The sequence below is a fragment of the Protopterus annectens genome, chromosome 7.part0, assembly GCF_019279795.1.
Source record: "Protopterus annectens isolate FY-2018-M chromosome 7.part0, PAN1.0, whole genome shotgun sequence".
NCBI lineage: Eukaryota > Metazoa > Chordata > Ceratodontiformes > Protopteridae > Protopterus > Protopterus annectens.
Window position 1 is genome coordinate 1,708,354,111 of NC_056739.1, and position 15,052 is coordinate 1,708,369,162.

The following is a 15,052-nucleotide window of genomic DNA, read 5'->3' on the forward strand; positions in this document are numbered from 1 at the left end:
CATGTTGTCCAAAACATTGTGGGACTTATAACATAAATGACTTTTCAAAGTCTTGTTGTTCCTGAAAGTGAAATGCAGAAACCGATCAATTACACCCTCCAATTCCTGTATGGTAGATAATATCCCCCAATTTTGCTTGATAATATCACAAACTAAGTGAACATCACTGGCATAAGTCAATACCATTCTTAGCTTATTGTCAGTGGTAGAAATGCTTGTACATGTGTTGAATGTTTGTGTAGCTCTGTAGTTATTAGAACAGTAGGGTTTACATCTGCCCTCCCTCTCTTTCCAGGCTTCCTTTATCACTAAATCAATTCTATGTGCCTTATAGCCTCTGTCTATAAATTCTTGTTTCAATGTCTGTAGGGCTGCAACTAAAGAGTGTTCATCATTATGTATCCACATAATACGATAAACCTGACCCTTCAGTACATTGTCCAAACAAATGAAGTCTTGCAGAACATTGACTAAGACAGTCTTTTGAGTGGGTACAAACGTTAACCCTCTGTTCAATAAATTGATATGGGTCTCAGACAGTGAATAAGAAGATTTATTAAAAACTAAACCTGTCTGGTGCATTTGACCACTCTCTTGTCATCTTCTAAACTGTGCCTCCGTCGTCCTTTCTGTTGCATGTAACATTTTACCTTAAATGAAGACAAGACACTTCTTCCTCTCTTTCAGTGGTATTTATTACACACATGTGGGAGCCTCATGGAAAGTACCAGGGAGACTCCCTATACAAAGGAATGCATAAGCTTATATGCTGGTGATACTGCTGACAGTACAAAAATATAAACTAGACCAATTAAAATAGTACAAAAGACAATTAACCAATCAGTGGTTTACCCATAGGCTTAAAGCAGTTCACATTACTACATCTCTAGGCAGAGAAAGAAAATCAGATACACTTCCATATAAGGCACATTTCCTGCTTTCAAACAGGCTCCTGTTTTTCAGTACTTTTTCACTATTCACAGTTTACTCAGAGTTCGTAGTACAAAGTTCATCTCAATGCATACAGATTTTCACATACTCAATCTCCTTAAACACATACTTTGGCCATTCATATTCTACAATCCCCCATTTGATGCTGTGTAAGCATCACCATTTAGTCTATCATACATTCGCCCGAAGTCTAACATAACCATGTGGCTAGTTCCTTCATCATTGTCACATATTTTTATTTCATCATCCATATTCATAACTGCAGGCATATAAAACTTTGGCACCTTTTTAGTAGTGTTAAAAGACATTAATTTCAAAATTAATGCTTTGATTAAAAACACAACAAGAAAAGCAATCAGAGCTAATACTGCGATTAATAAAATTAACTTCAAAAGTCCACCTCCCCAACCTGAGAACAGGTTGGTTAACCATGCCCACATTGAGTTATCGGCCTCCTTGGCCTTAGAGAGTTCGGAGACTCTCTGAATGAGTTTGAGATGACTTTCAATTTCATGCTGATTGTCAGGAATAAATGTACAGCACTCCTCCTGGATTAAATTGCAAGTTCCGCCTTTCACCACTAGGGTGAAATCGAGAGCCATACGGTTTTGGAGGACTACAGCTCTCATAGCAGTCAGTTCATCAGTCACTAGTTCTAAAGCAGAAAATGTGACATTGCTTAATACTTCAAGCCATTTAGACAGTTTTCTCAGTTCCCAGATTGATTTTGTTGCTCCGTATGCTGGAATTATACCAGCCCACGATATGACATCATCACCCAAGTCCATATGAGATAGTCCTTTGGTGCCAGCATGAGCTAAGTCATGATGATAAATCCATGACGCATCAATTTGGCCTAACAGATTGGCAGGCTTTTTAACCTCTTGAATGTTCTGAATTTTTCCTTGATGTGAGGTAGATGTATGTCAGATGGCTGGGACTAAATAACCTAAGAAACAGCTACCAGACCAGTTTTCCAGTAGCCATTTATAGGCCTTTCTTCTGCATATAAAATAACAGTCCTCCACCAGGGTGGTAACGTTTGAAGAATGGTCACTGCCCGTAGTTATGCCATGGAATATGGCAAGAAATACAATGTTATGAGAACCAAGTAATGAGGCATTTCTCAATGTCAGCTGAATGGCATCAAAAGAAACTTGACAGCCTGAGGCTATGCATTTTCCTTCTGTATAATTGCACTGGTATTGGATTATCATGTTGCAGATACTTTGTCCCATTTTTCGAGTCCAATGATGTTGACTTGAGTAATTTTGTCGGAAACACAGAGTGCCATTGCGACGGAGAGAAAGTTGTAATGCAATAGATTTACTGGATGTAATGTTAGCAGTGTTGTTGAGTAAGCTAGTTCATGTATCAATGATACTTAGTGGAGCCGCAGCCAGTGACAATCCCCCATGTACGGAGGGAATGGAAGTGCAGATCCAACAGTTAGAGACGTTAAATGTAGATGCATAAACATATTTGATGGCTTGATAGGTGTTGAAAAGTGGGTGCCAAATAGCTCGCTTGGTGTGATGTGTCGATAGAGCAGAAAATAAAAATGGCCACATCAAAAATAACAGTATAACAAGAATGACCACCAAAATGACTGTCCAATATTTTTATGGAAATGGTGGTTGAGTCTGCGTATTGTCAGAAATTTGGATTTTTCCAAAAGGATAAATGTTAGGCATTGTCAGGTACTGGAACAGTTCTACTGCGGGTACGAGTAGCAATGGGAGGAGAATCTGGAGTAGAAAAAGGTAAAGGCTGTTGATCTTCAGACGGCACAACTTTTTTGACGTGTGAAATGTGGATCCAGGTTGGAGATCCTTGCAGTCGCACAGCAGATGACATTGTCAGAAGAACCAGGAAGGGTCCTTTCCAGCATGGCTGGAGCACTGTTTTTCTAGAGAAGCGCTTAACGTAAACCCAATCCCTTGGTTGTAGGGCAGATGACAGGAAAGGATCTGGAAGGTGTTGAGTGGCTGCTACTTGTCGGTGGTGAAACTGTAGGAAAGAAACAAGAGATTTGCAGTACAAAAGAATATCATTATTAAATGCATCATATTCAGAAAAAGGTGGTGGTGGTGTCATGGGCATACACAAAGGACAACCCATGAGAATTTCATGTGGAGAAAGACCCTTAGTAGGATGCGGTTGTGACCGCATAGAAAGTAAGGCTAGTGGTAAGGCTTGCACCCAAGTTAATAAAAACCAAACCAGCTCCAGGAAAACTTGAAAATTTAATGGACCATACACTCAAGACAACAGCAAGTAAAAACAATAAAAAGTACTGTCACTAAGCGCTTTCACCCGTAATAGTAGTTGGGCATCATCAGAATAACAGCTGGTTTGTTTTTTATTTACAAGTCAAGACATTTTCAGTTACATTGGTTGCACTCAAGTTAAGCCTGTTTCTGAAGTGACTTTAGCAAGTCTAGTTTTTAATGTCTGATTCATACATTCAATAATACCTGATGGCTGTGGTCTATATGGACAATGAAATTTCAAAGTAATGCCTAGAATGGTACACAATGATTCAACTAACTTAGCAGTAAAATGCGTTCCACTGTCAGAGTATATTTGACAAGGAACACCAAAACGAGGTATCAATTCATAACATAATTTTTTTGCAACTGAAATAGCATCATTTTTAGCACATGGGTAGGCTTCCAACCACCCTGAAAAAATATCAACAATAGTCAAAACATATTTAAACCGAGCACAAGTGGGAGTTCAATAAAGTCCCACTGTAAAGCACAAAATGGTCCCATTAGTTTTGGCACTGGTTGAGCGGGAGCCAGGGTGCCCTTTGAAATGTTATGCTGTAAACAAATGGAGCACGTGCTCAAAAACATTGCACAGAAGCAGAAAGTCCTGGGGCAAACCAATCCTTCTGGATTTGTTTGATTAATGCTTGTACTCCTACATGAGCTGGCAAATGATATGCTTTTATGAGAGAATTTAACATAGATATAGGGCAAATTAGTCTGCCATCAGGATGCTGCCAAATTGAATCAGAGCATTGGAAACAACTGTAGGCCAGCCATGGTTTTTTTTCTGATTCCGATGCTTCACTTTGTAAAGCTTTCAAAACAGTAGTGTCAAAAGTAACCGTTTGTAAGATAGGCTGCAGAAATTGTCCCTGAATAGTATGTAAAAGAGCAGCCTGCTTGGCAGCCCAGTCAGCCAAATTATTTCCCTTAGCTACTAGGGAGTCATTAGACTGGTGAGCTGCACACTTGACAACAGCAATTTTGGAAGGTAATAATAAATCCTGTAAGAGGTGATCAACATACAGGTAATTTTTGTGCCCCTTTCCTTCCATAGGGTACCAAAATCATGAACAACACCATGGGCATAATGTGAATCAGTGTAAATAGTAACAGATCTGTCTTTGGCCATTTTACATGCATGCGAAAGTGCCACTAATTCCACGGCTTGTGCAGAAGTGCCAGGTGGTAATTGTCCAGTTTTTAAAACCTCAGATGGCGAGCAGACTGATCATGCAGCCTGGAGTTCGCCAAGATTATTTCGTAAACAGGATCCATCTACAAAAAGAACTAAATCAGGATTAAGCAAAGGAACATCTTGCAAATCTAATCTAGGAGAAAGAACAGTATTAACTACAAGCACACAGTCATGTGGTTCACCCTCGTCACTAGTTGGAATCAATGAAGCAGGGTTTAGTGGTGGGCAACGTGTAATTTGAACAGCGGGATTACTTAATAAACTTAACTCATATTTAGTGAGGCGAGCATTAGAAAGATATTGTGTTTTTGTTTTTAAAAGTAATGGTTGCACCGCATGAGTTACTGCTAGTATAGTGTCATGTCCTAATGTCAATGGTGCTGCCATATCAATCAAAACAGCAGCAGCTGCCACTGCTCATAAACAGGGTGGATAGCCAGAAGCAACAGGGTCTTAGTGCTGTAATAAGCTATAGGTCGATAGCCTCCCGTGCGCGCTTGCGCCAGCAGGCCCAGGGCAGTTTTATTTCTTTCACAACAGAAGAAAACAAAGGGTTTAGAATAATCTGGGAGCCCCAGGACAGGTGGGTTTATCAATGTTGTTTTAATAGCCTGAAAGGCGTTTTCATGTTCAGGGGACCAAGGCAGAGGGTCTGTGACCTCCTTTTTTAGAAGCTGTAATAGATGGGCCGAAATTTCTGAAAAATTGGGCACCCACTGTCTACAATAACCTGCTAGGCTGAGGAATCCCCTGAGTTGTCTCTGAGTTACAGGACGGGGGCAGTCTGAATGGAGGTAATTCTACCTGGAAGTATTTGACGTGAACCCATAGAAATGATGTGACCCAGGTATTGTACTTTTTCTTGACCAAACTGCAGTTTAGATTTATTTACCTTAAAACCTCGTTCAGCTAAAAACCTTAAAACTAGAAGTGAGTCCTCTATACAAGACTGTATCTTGTGAAGCTATAAGAATATCATGTACATATTGAACCAATACTGAACGTGGTGGTAATTGTAAATCCTGCAGTTGTCTGTGCATCCCTCTAGAGAATAGGGATGGAGATTCTATGTACCCTTGGGGTAGTCAGGTCCAAGTATACTGTTGGCCTTTATAAGTGAATGCAAACAAATACTGACTATCTGCATGTACTGGGATAGAGAAGAAAGCTGATAAAATATCTATAACCATGAAACAACATGCTGTAGGTGGGATACAGCTTAAAATTGTAGCTGGGTTTGGTATGATTGGAAAAACAGGTAAGACAGCTTTATTGTCTTCTCACAAGTCTTGCACAAATCTGTAAGCTTGTTTACCAGATTTCTTTACCAGTAGAATTGGAGTATTACATGGACTTGTCATGGGTACTATAATTCCTTGTTGTACCAGGGCAGAAATGACGGGGGCAATACCAGATGTGGCCTCTACTGTCAAAGGGTACTGTGGTACCCGAGGTAAATTTGCTCCGGGTTTTAAGGTTATTTTTACAGGGGTGGCTGAAATTAGAAATCCACCACCATTATCATGAGTGGTCCATAGATGAGAGGGTAATGAATTTAAATGCTTATTCTTATCGAGGTCAGACTGCATACACATTGTTTGCAGAGTGATGTTTTCATCTAAAATAGCCAAAATACTATCTTGTTTATCTGAAGGTACTTGTAAATATACTCCTTCAGCGGTACAGAAGATGGTTGCTCCCATCGTACAGAGCAAATCTCTTCCCAATAAATTTAAAGGTGCTGAGGGTCCTACTAAAAATGCATGATTGTCTTGTAAAGGTCCCAAAGTTACTGGGACTGGGATAGTTTCAGAATATTCAATAGGAATACCAGAGACACCTACCCCTCTAGTTACGTTATTGGAAAGGGGGACATTTATTGCTGTTTCACCAGCTAACATAGATTTGGATGCTCCAGTGTCAATCAAAAGGGGTTTGGTTTATTTTTGACAAGTAACATTACATGTGGTCCATCCTGATCCACAGGGATGAAAGGGCATAACTGCTGTTTCCTTTGTTCAGGGAACCTTCATTGTGATGGCTGCCGATTGGATGGAGTCCAATTAGAATTCCACTGAGGTGACGTATCAGTGGGTGGGGCAGGTTGCTCAGCCAGATACGGACATTCATTTCTCCAGTGGCCTACTTGGCCACAATTGAAACACTCCGTCTGATTATTATAACTTTGGGGTGGGGCTGACCGATTTTCCTGCCAGTTTTGTCTGTTTTGGTTTCCAGCCCCTTGGTGTCCACCTCTCCCTCTTCCCCGTCCTCGGCCTCCCCGTCCATGCTGCCCAAAGGCAGTGCACATCTCAATCTGCGCTTTAACCAATTTCTCTTGTAAGTCCTTTTTTTCCTGTGCTAAGTGGTCAGAGAGGTATTGCACTTGTGTAACTAATTCATGCAATTCAAGACTAGGCCAGTTTAAACATACTTCCTTTAATTATCCCGTACTTGTGGGCGTAATCCATCTACGAAAGCAGCCGACAATCCACTCTGTGCCGGCCCCTCGGTGGGTTCTGGGTAACCAGAATAGGCCTCAAAGGCTTCAGTGAGACAATTTAAATACTCATCCACAGGTTCGTCTTCTTTTTGAAGAACTGACTTGATTTTGGACCAGTTGGGTGTGGGTGGAACTATTACTGTGATAGCATCTACTTACTATACACTGTCTGATCACTTCAAACCCATTATCTCCTTGTGCATCATGTTTTGGAATCGGAGTAGGGACATTAACTTGGTCCCAAATCCGTTTCATCAGATCAGCCGGTATGGCGTACTGAAGAACTGCCCTGACTTCTTTTATCGTAGGATTTTGTAAACAAATATGTCCCACCAGCACACGCTGGAACTTAGCTGGATTAGTACGAATAAGCGGTAACGATTTGGTAATGGCTTGAAAATCAACCGCCGACCACGCCCTAGGTACTACAAAGGTCGGTGGTTCCTGTGCACTTCTAGCATGGGCTGAGTTAGGTACCTCCCTCAAAGGTAACAATCTGTCGTCGTCAGAGAAAGAAAATCATATACACTTCCATATAAGTTATCTGACAACTCCAATCCTGAATCTGGATTAAATTTATCTGGCCCAAAATACCCATCCCCACTGTCAGTTATAGCGGGGAACTGCCCAAAATGCCTTCATTGGTGTAAATGTTGCTTCCCTTTACCTTTATAATAGGGTTTAGCTCAAAAATACATTACAGCTTTTGCTTCTTTATGACTCTTACTACGAGTTTTTGGTCCCTTTTGTCTATCACTTGTGTCTGGATCAGATTCACTACAGTGACTGTCTGCAGCTTGTTCTCTTTCTCTAGGGTTGGAATCTTTAGTGGTGGAATCTGGCTGCTGTGCTTCCGCTCCTTGTTGAGCGAGGGGGGGCTGATACTGTGGGGGTGCAATCGGTGGTGCAGTCAGTGGTGGGGGGAGCCAGGCAGTATCGTCTTCTGATGATTCAGTTATCTGCAATTTAGCTAATTCCTTCACAGGATAAAGCCCCTTTAAAGGGTGGGTCCTTCAAGCATTTACCGTTTACTGTATCTAAATTACTAGCAGTTTGTTGTAATTCCCTCAATTGCTCTTTTAATTTCTGCTGATTATCTTTTAAACTACTAATAACCAAATCTTTTTCTCTTTCTTTTGCCTCTGTCATCCAATCATTAAATGCTGCCCAGCACAACTCTGGTATTCTTCTCCCTTTTTTCTTTAACTTTCCTTGGAGATTAAGCAAAATATTTTTATTAAAATGACCATTTTCTGGAAAGGCGAGTTTACCATTACCCTCAGTGAGGGCGACCCACTGACTTATAAACATACAACTGTCCCGGGACACACGAAAATACATATAACCAGCTGGTGTACCTCTTCTGGCTCTTTTATGGTTCCCACACTCACTCCCATTTTCACACAATAAGCTATACTGTATTTTACAGATGTAGCTATGACGTTTTGTAAACTTCGTTTTCCCCACTCTCATATCTCCTTTCACTCTTATGTCGCCAGTGTTTCGTTTTAACCCACTCTCATACTGCACAATCAATAGCAGAGATGAAAAAAATGCATGCCACTTACCTCAATACAAGTGAATGAGAGGAATTATTACATTTCTATAAGATTATCAAGCCCAGATTTTTAAAGCAGGCAAGTACAGGAAATGAAAGAAACACTGCCAGAACAGAAAATTCTGTAATGAGCCCTTTTACTAGCAGTATTTCATTCAATCCCCAACTGCCACAGCTGTTGTCAATTCAAATCCGAGTAAACGGCACCAATTGTTGCATTTAACATTTTACCTTAAATGAAGACAAGACACTCCTTCCTCTCTTTCAGTGGTATTTATTACACACATGTGGGAGCCTCATGGAAAGCACCAGGGAGACTCCCCGAACAGAGGAATGCATAAGCTTATATGCTGGTGATACTGCTGACAGTACAAAATTATAAACTAGACCAATTAAAATAGTACAAAAGACAATTAACCAATCAGTGGTTTACCCATAGGCTTAAAGCAGTTCACATTACTACATCTCTAGGCAGAGAAAGAAAATCGTATACACTTCCATATAAGGCACATTTCCTGCTTTCAAACAGGCTCCTGTTTTTCAGTACTTTTTCACTATTCACAGTTTACTCAGAGTTCGTAGTACAAAGTTCATCTCAATGCATACAGATTTTCACATACTCAATCTCCTTAAACACATACTTTGGCCATTCATATTCTACATTTTGCACTGGTTACCTTGTTCCTGGATGGCCCTCTTATTGGAAGGGGATGTTTTAGTAAAAAATGGTTCTCTGCTATAGAACTACTGCTGGTTGAGCTCGCAACATTCAAAGGTACATCTATCCGTTGAGCAGCACTTTGTTTAGGTCTGACAACCGGTTCAAAATTGGCTGCTGTCTTAGTCAATGTTCTACAAGACTTACATTTGTTTGGTAGAAACTTGACCCTTAAAACTTTGTTTAATGGGGTTTCAAATGAGCAATGTATTTTCAAAGAACCTAGTGTGTTTATACCACCCTCTAATCCTGTGATTGATTTGTTCATAAATGTTTGTCAAACACAACTGAGGGACAGGTTTGAGAATAATATGACATATACTCATTTTAATATGTCTTATAATGAGAAATTAGCATTGCAGGAATTGAAAAGTTTGAACAGCATTGAAATAAGGCCAGCCAATAAGGGGGGGAGGGATAGTGGTCCTAGATAAAATGCTTTATTTGAGTAACATGCGATTATTACTTAGTAATTTGGAGACTTATGCCTATTTGACACCTTTAGGGTTGAAAAGAGTGACAGAAAGAGTGCAGTTTTTAGTCTTTGACCTATTGCAGACAGGAATGATATCTGAGTCTTTATTTGATTATTTGAATGTAGAATTTCCCGTAGTGCCGATATTATATGGGTTACCCGAAGTGGACAAACACCTGCTGACTCCACCTATGCGGCCCATAGTTTCTAGTAGGGGTTGGGCCACAGAAACGCTCTCCATTTTTGTTGAGAAGAATCTCCACATATATTTGCGAGACTGTAAAACAGTATTAAAAGATACCAAAGAATTTTTTGAGTGATCTGAATAGATACTTAGAATCTGTGTCATGTCCCTGCTTCTTGGTGACTCTGGATATAGAATCTTTGTTCACTGTCATCCCCAATGATTGGGGGATTGAGTGTATTAGGGATCTATTAAGAAGCAAAAATGTGGAGGGAAACAAGATTAGACTACTGTGTGCCCTTCTTGAAATCATACTGGAGAATAATGTTTTTTTTATTTGGGGAAGACTATTATATTCAGAAGGTTGGCGTAGCGATGGGCACAGCTTGTGCAAACAGCTACGCCAATCTTTCCTTGGTTCAATGGGAAGAGAATTATGTGCTTAACAACAATGACTACTGTGGATCCATCCACTGGTACAAGCATTTTGTGGATAATATTTTCCTTGTGTGGCGAGATAGTGAGGAGAAACTAAATGAATTTTTTAGTCATGAGTTTTCTGAAATTCACTTCCAAATATTCTGAAAGAGAAATAGATTTTTTGGATGTGAAGGTTAAAGTGTCACCCACTAAGACAGTTTCCATAAGTCTTTTTAGAAAACATGTAAGGAAAAACAATATCTTACACCACAGTAGTATGCATCCCAGGCATGTTAAAGACAAAGTACTGAAGGGTCAGGTTTATCGTATTATGCGGATACATAATGATGAACACTCTTTAGTTGCAGCCCTACAGACATTGAAACAAGAATTTATAGACAGAGGCTATAAGGCGCATAGAATTTATTTAGTGATAAAGGATAGGCTGTGATAGCCGATTTATAGCATTTAAAGGTGTCTACTGTATCTGTTTCTCCTTGTTTCTGAAAAAAAAATAAATAAATAAAAAATATCTCTTGTTTTTCCCGCCTTACTGAGCTAGAGTAGTCCAGTTTCAGAGTTGCTGATCCCTGGACTTTGTTTGTAGTTCCTGTTACTGATTCTTTGCCAAATTTGGAAGAGAGGAAGTTCCCTTGCTTACCAGTGGGAGTGGGAAGCATTGAGCTGCCTGTTGGTCCAGTTTTGTGAGGTTTCAGCCAGTTACTTGTAGTCTATTGGTCGTTTTGGGCCAGTTCCTAGCTTTTTTCAGCCCCCTGATATAAAACACGCTAAACGCGCGTTAGCGCGATTTAGCGAGGAATAGCGCGGAGTTGCCAGTGTTGCACACAAGACCAGCGGCGGTTAAACAAGGTTAAACTATTCGGGCCATCTAAATTCCACTCTTCAAATTTTCCCTTAAAACTACCTTCCATGAGCTGTACTGCTGATCTAACCAGTGTATCCTATAACTGAAAAGTTCATCTCTACTTGATTCCCAAGTAGACTATTCTCTATCTGTAAAGCCTAGCACTTACTCCTAGAGTACTTGCACCTTGATAAAGCACTCTTATTATAGATAATACCCCACCAGCCTAAAACCCACATCCCCCATAGTCCTTTGAAAGTCTCTTTATCTATTACTTCTAATATGTCGAGGGATCAGTTGCTAGTGTCCTCTCCTGCTCAACTAGTGAACCTGGAAATATTGAGGCAATGTTACAATTGCCTCATGTACACAGACAATCCTCTCCTTCTCCCACAAAACACAAATACATGCGAGAGATGCAACTATACGGCCAAATTGGAGGCTGAGCTCTCTCAACATAGGACTGGCAAGACCAGACAGGAGGAGAAGGTAACCACACACAATACATACCCAGTCACACATAGTACCATCACAACTTCAAATCATACACATAATCACACAAAGACATACTCGGAGGCTCTGATCAAAAATCTACCAAAACAGCAGAGGCCACCAAAGCAGACACCCAAACAACTACCACCTCAGGACCCAACACATGCAACACATAGACCACACAGTCAGAGTGTCAAACAGTCACAGCCCTTAAGGCCAAACACAATGCCAGACACACTTGTCATTGGTGACTCCATAGTCAGACACACTGACGTCCCGCTCACCAGACTGAGTAAGGAGAAGGTCACAGTAAGCTGCCTGTCGGGCGCTAGAATCCGCCACATAACGCAAGCACTCAGGTCTCTCAACAGCAGGTACAAGTACGACTCAGTCATTGTCCACACTGGTGTAAACGACCTGAGACGTACATCCTTGGACTACATGAAAAGGGACATCGAGGAGCTCTCTGATTATGTAGCCCAGGCAGGTATGACCCTGACCTTGAGCAGTATCCTACCTTCACCTAGAATGATGCCACAATACAGAGATAAGATGATCAGCTTTAATAATTGGCTTAAATTCTGGTGTCATTCAAAGGGAATCCAATGTCTGTCTGCCTGGGATGACATGCTGGACAAGCCATGCTGCTCAAGGGACGGCTTGCACCTGTCACACCTGGGCTTCGGATATTGGCAAAGGCTCTTGCCACCCCATAGTGCCTTTTTAGGCAAGGCTCAAATTCTAAACCTACCACCCTAGAACACCAAAAGGAAAAAACTAAGGGTAATGCTGCTCAATGCCAGAAGTCTCAATCTCAAGATGCACGCACTCGAGGCCCTTCTCAATATGGAGAACATCGATGTCTGTGCTGTGACAGAAACCTGGTTCAAGGCTCCTGAGAGCACCCCAGCACTAACAGGTTTCACCTCATATCATGCGTTCCGGCCCCAAAATCCAGACAACACCAAGAAAGGAGGGGGGTGTCCATATTCATAAAGGACACCCACACCTCAAGGTTGGTGGCAACGCACGATGCATCGGAGACCATCCAGGTGCAATTAACCATAGGCAAGACTGCTCTGCAATTTGTAGCATGTTACAGGCCACCCTCTCAAACTCAGGAACTTCATATGGCCTTCCTGAAAACATTGGAGGGGATAAATGTATCTCCAAACACCATCATACTAGGTGACTTCAACTACCCTAATATAGACTGGGAACACTACTCAAGCCCAAACACTCTAACCCAAAGATTCCTGGAGTTCATAAACTCAAATGCCATGGAACAACTAGTCACCATCCCCACAAGAGGAGAAAACATACTTGATCTCATCATCACGAACATGGGATCAAAATGTTCAACACCGGAAGTATACCCCTCACTGGTGAGATCAGATCATAAACTAATCTCACTGGAGGTCCTCATCCCGCCCCCACCTGAAACAAAAAGACCACAGTGAAAAACTTCTCAAAAGCCGACTTCACACTTCTAAAAACTAGTGTGGTCTCCTTTAAGGCCCCTGAGCCAGTGGTAAACATTACTCAAACCACTGAATCACTTACAAATACCTTCTACCAGCACCTACAGGACTGCATGGATCAGGCAATCCCAAACAAAACTAAGACTCTCTGTACCAAAGGCAAGCGTCCAGTCTGGTGGACCCCAGCCATAAACAAGCTCTACAACAAAAGGAGGAAGCTACTACAAGATAGAGCAAAATCCTTGAAGGATAAGACACCTTTGATCATCATAAGTAAAAAACTAAGAGCCCTCATAAAATCATCCAAGGCAAATTTTGAGAGAAAAATCACCAAGGACTCAAAAGACAATCATAAGGCCTTCTTTAGCTATGTTAGAAACCTAGGAGGAAACTCCCAGATATGCTCAGAATTAGTTCAAAATGATGTGAAAATTACTGAACCTACACACATTGCCAACATACTGGCTGACAGGTTCAGTGCAAACTTCTCCCCCAAAGGAGAGATATCTATACCAGAGGATTGTAGCCCCTCAAACACCTCCAACGCCCAGGTGAGAACTGCTCTCACTAAGGCAAAAAACACAGCATCCATGGGACCGGATGGTGTCCCCGGCTGTGTGCTTCACGAACTCAATGAGGAATTAAACCCACAGTTAGGATAGCTGTTCAATCTTAGCCTCACCTCAGGATACGTACCCAAGGAGTGGCGCACGGCGACTGTGGTCCCACTTCATAAGGGCGGTGCCTCCACTGACCCTGGAAATTACCGCCCCATTAGCTTGACAAGCCTTATCTACAAAGCCATGGAGAGGATCATAATGGAACTCATAAATAAAGACATAGGGAACTTGCAGACTTTGGATCAAACCCAGTTTGGCTTTGTCAAAGGCAGATCCTGCCTCTTAAACTTGGTTGACTTTTTCGAGACAGTCACCAAGGCCATTGATGAGGGAAAGGCAGTCCATACAGCCTATCTCGACCTGCAAAGGCCTTCAACACAATACCCCACTCAGGTATCATCGAAAAACTCATCAGCTTGAAAGTAAACCCATACATCACAAGATGGGTTGCAAACTGGCTAAGTGACAGAACCCACAGGGTCAGAGTTGCTGGAGCCATGTCAGACTCAAAGCCTGTCACAAGTGGTGTCCCACAGGGCTCAGTCCTGGGTCCACTCTTGTTCGGCATCTACTTTTCTGAAGTACAAGCAAACACAGGAGGGTTATGGCTGACAAAGTTTGCAGATGACTGCAAACTGGGAGCCATAGTCGAAAACACATCTGACACAGATATCCTTCAGAAGGGCCTCACAGAAATGGATAACTGGTGCCAGAGCCATGGCCTAAAGTTAAACGCCAAGAAATGCATAGTCATACCCTTCGGGAAAAACAAGGTTACCCCTAGCTACCATATAGGTGGCAATCCACTGAGCACAGAAGAAGTCATCAGGGATCTGGGGACCCAGGTTGACAGTAGCCTTTCGTTTGACACTCATGTTGCTAAAGTAGTTAGGAAAACCTTCTACATTGCCCACCTGATCATGAAGGGATTCACATCCAGATCAAGGGAGGTCATCGTCCCCATGTACTCATCACTCATTAGACCTATGATTGAGTACAATGCCCCGTTTGGAATGTATCTGACCCGACACCTGCTGCAGCTTGAAAGGCCCCAAAAGTTCCTCACCAAAAGGATAAAGGGTCTCAAAAATATGTCTTATGCTGCCCGACTGAAAGAACTCCAGCTCTATTCAGTCTCATACCGCTTGCTCATAGGTGACCTGTGCCTGACATATAAGGCCATATCAAACCCAGATTTGATGAATATGCTTCACCTCAAAAAATCTAGATCCCTCAGAACCACAAGGCGGGAGACTTAAACCTTGACACAGTTATAAATAGAATGTGCTGGAGGGACAGATTCATCACCCA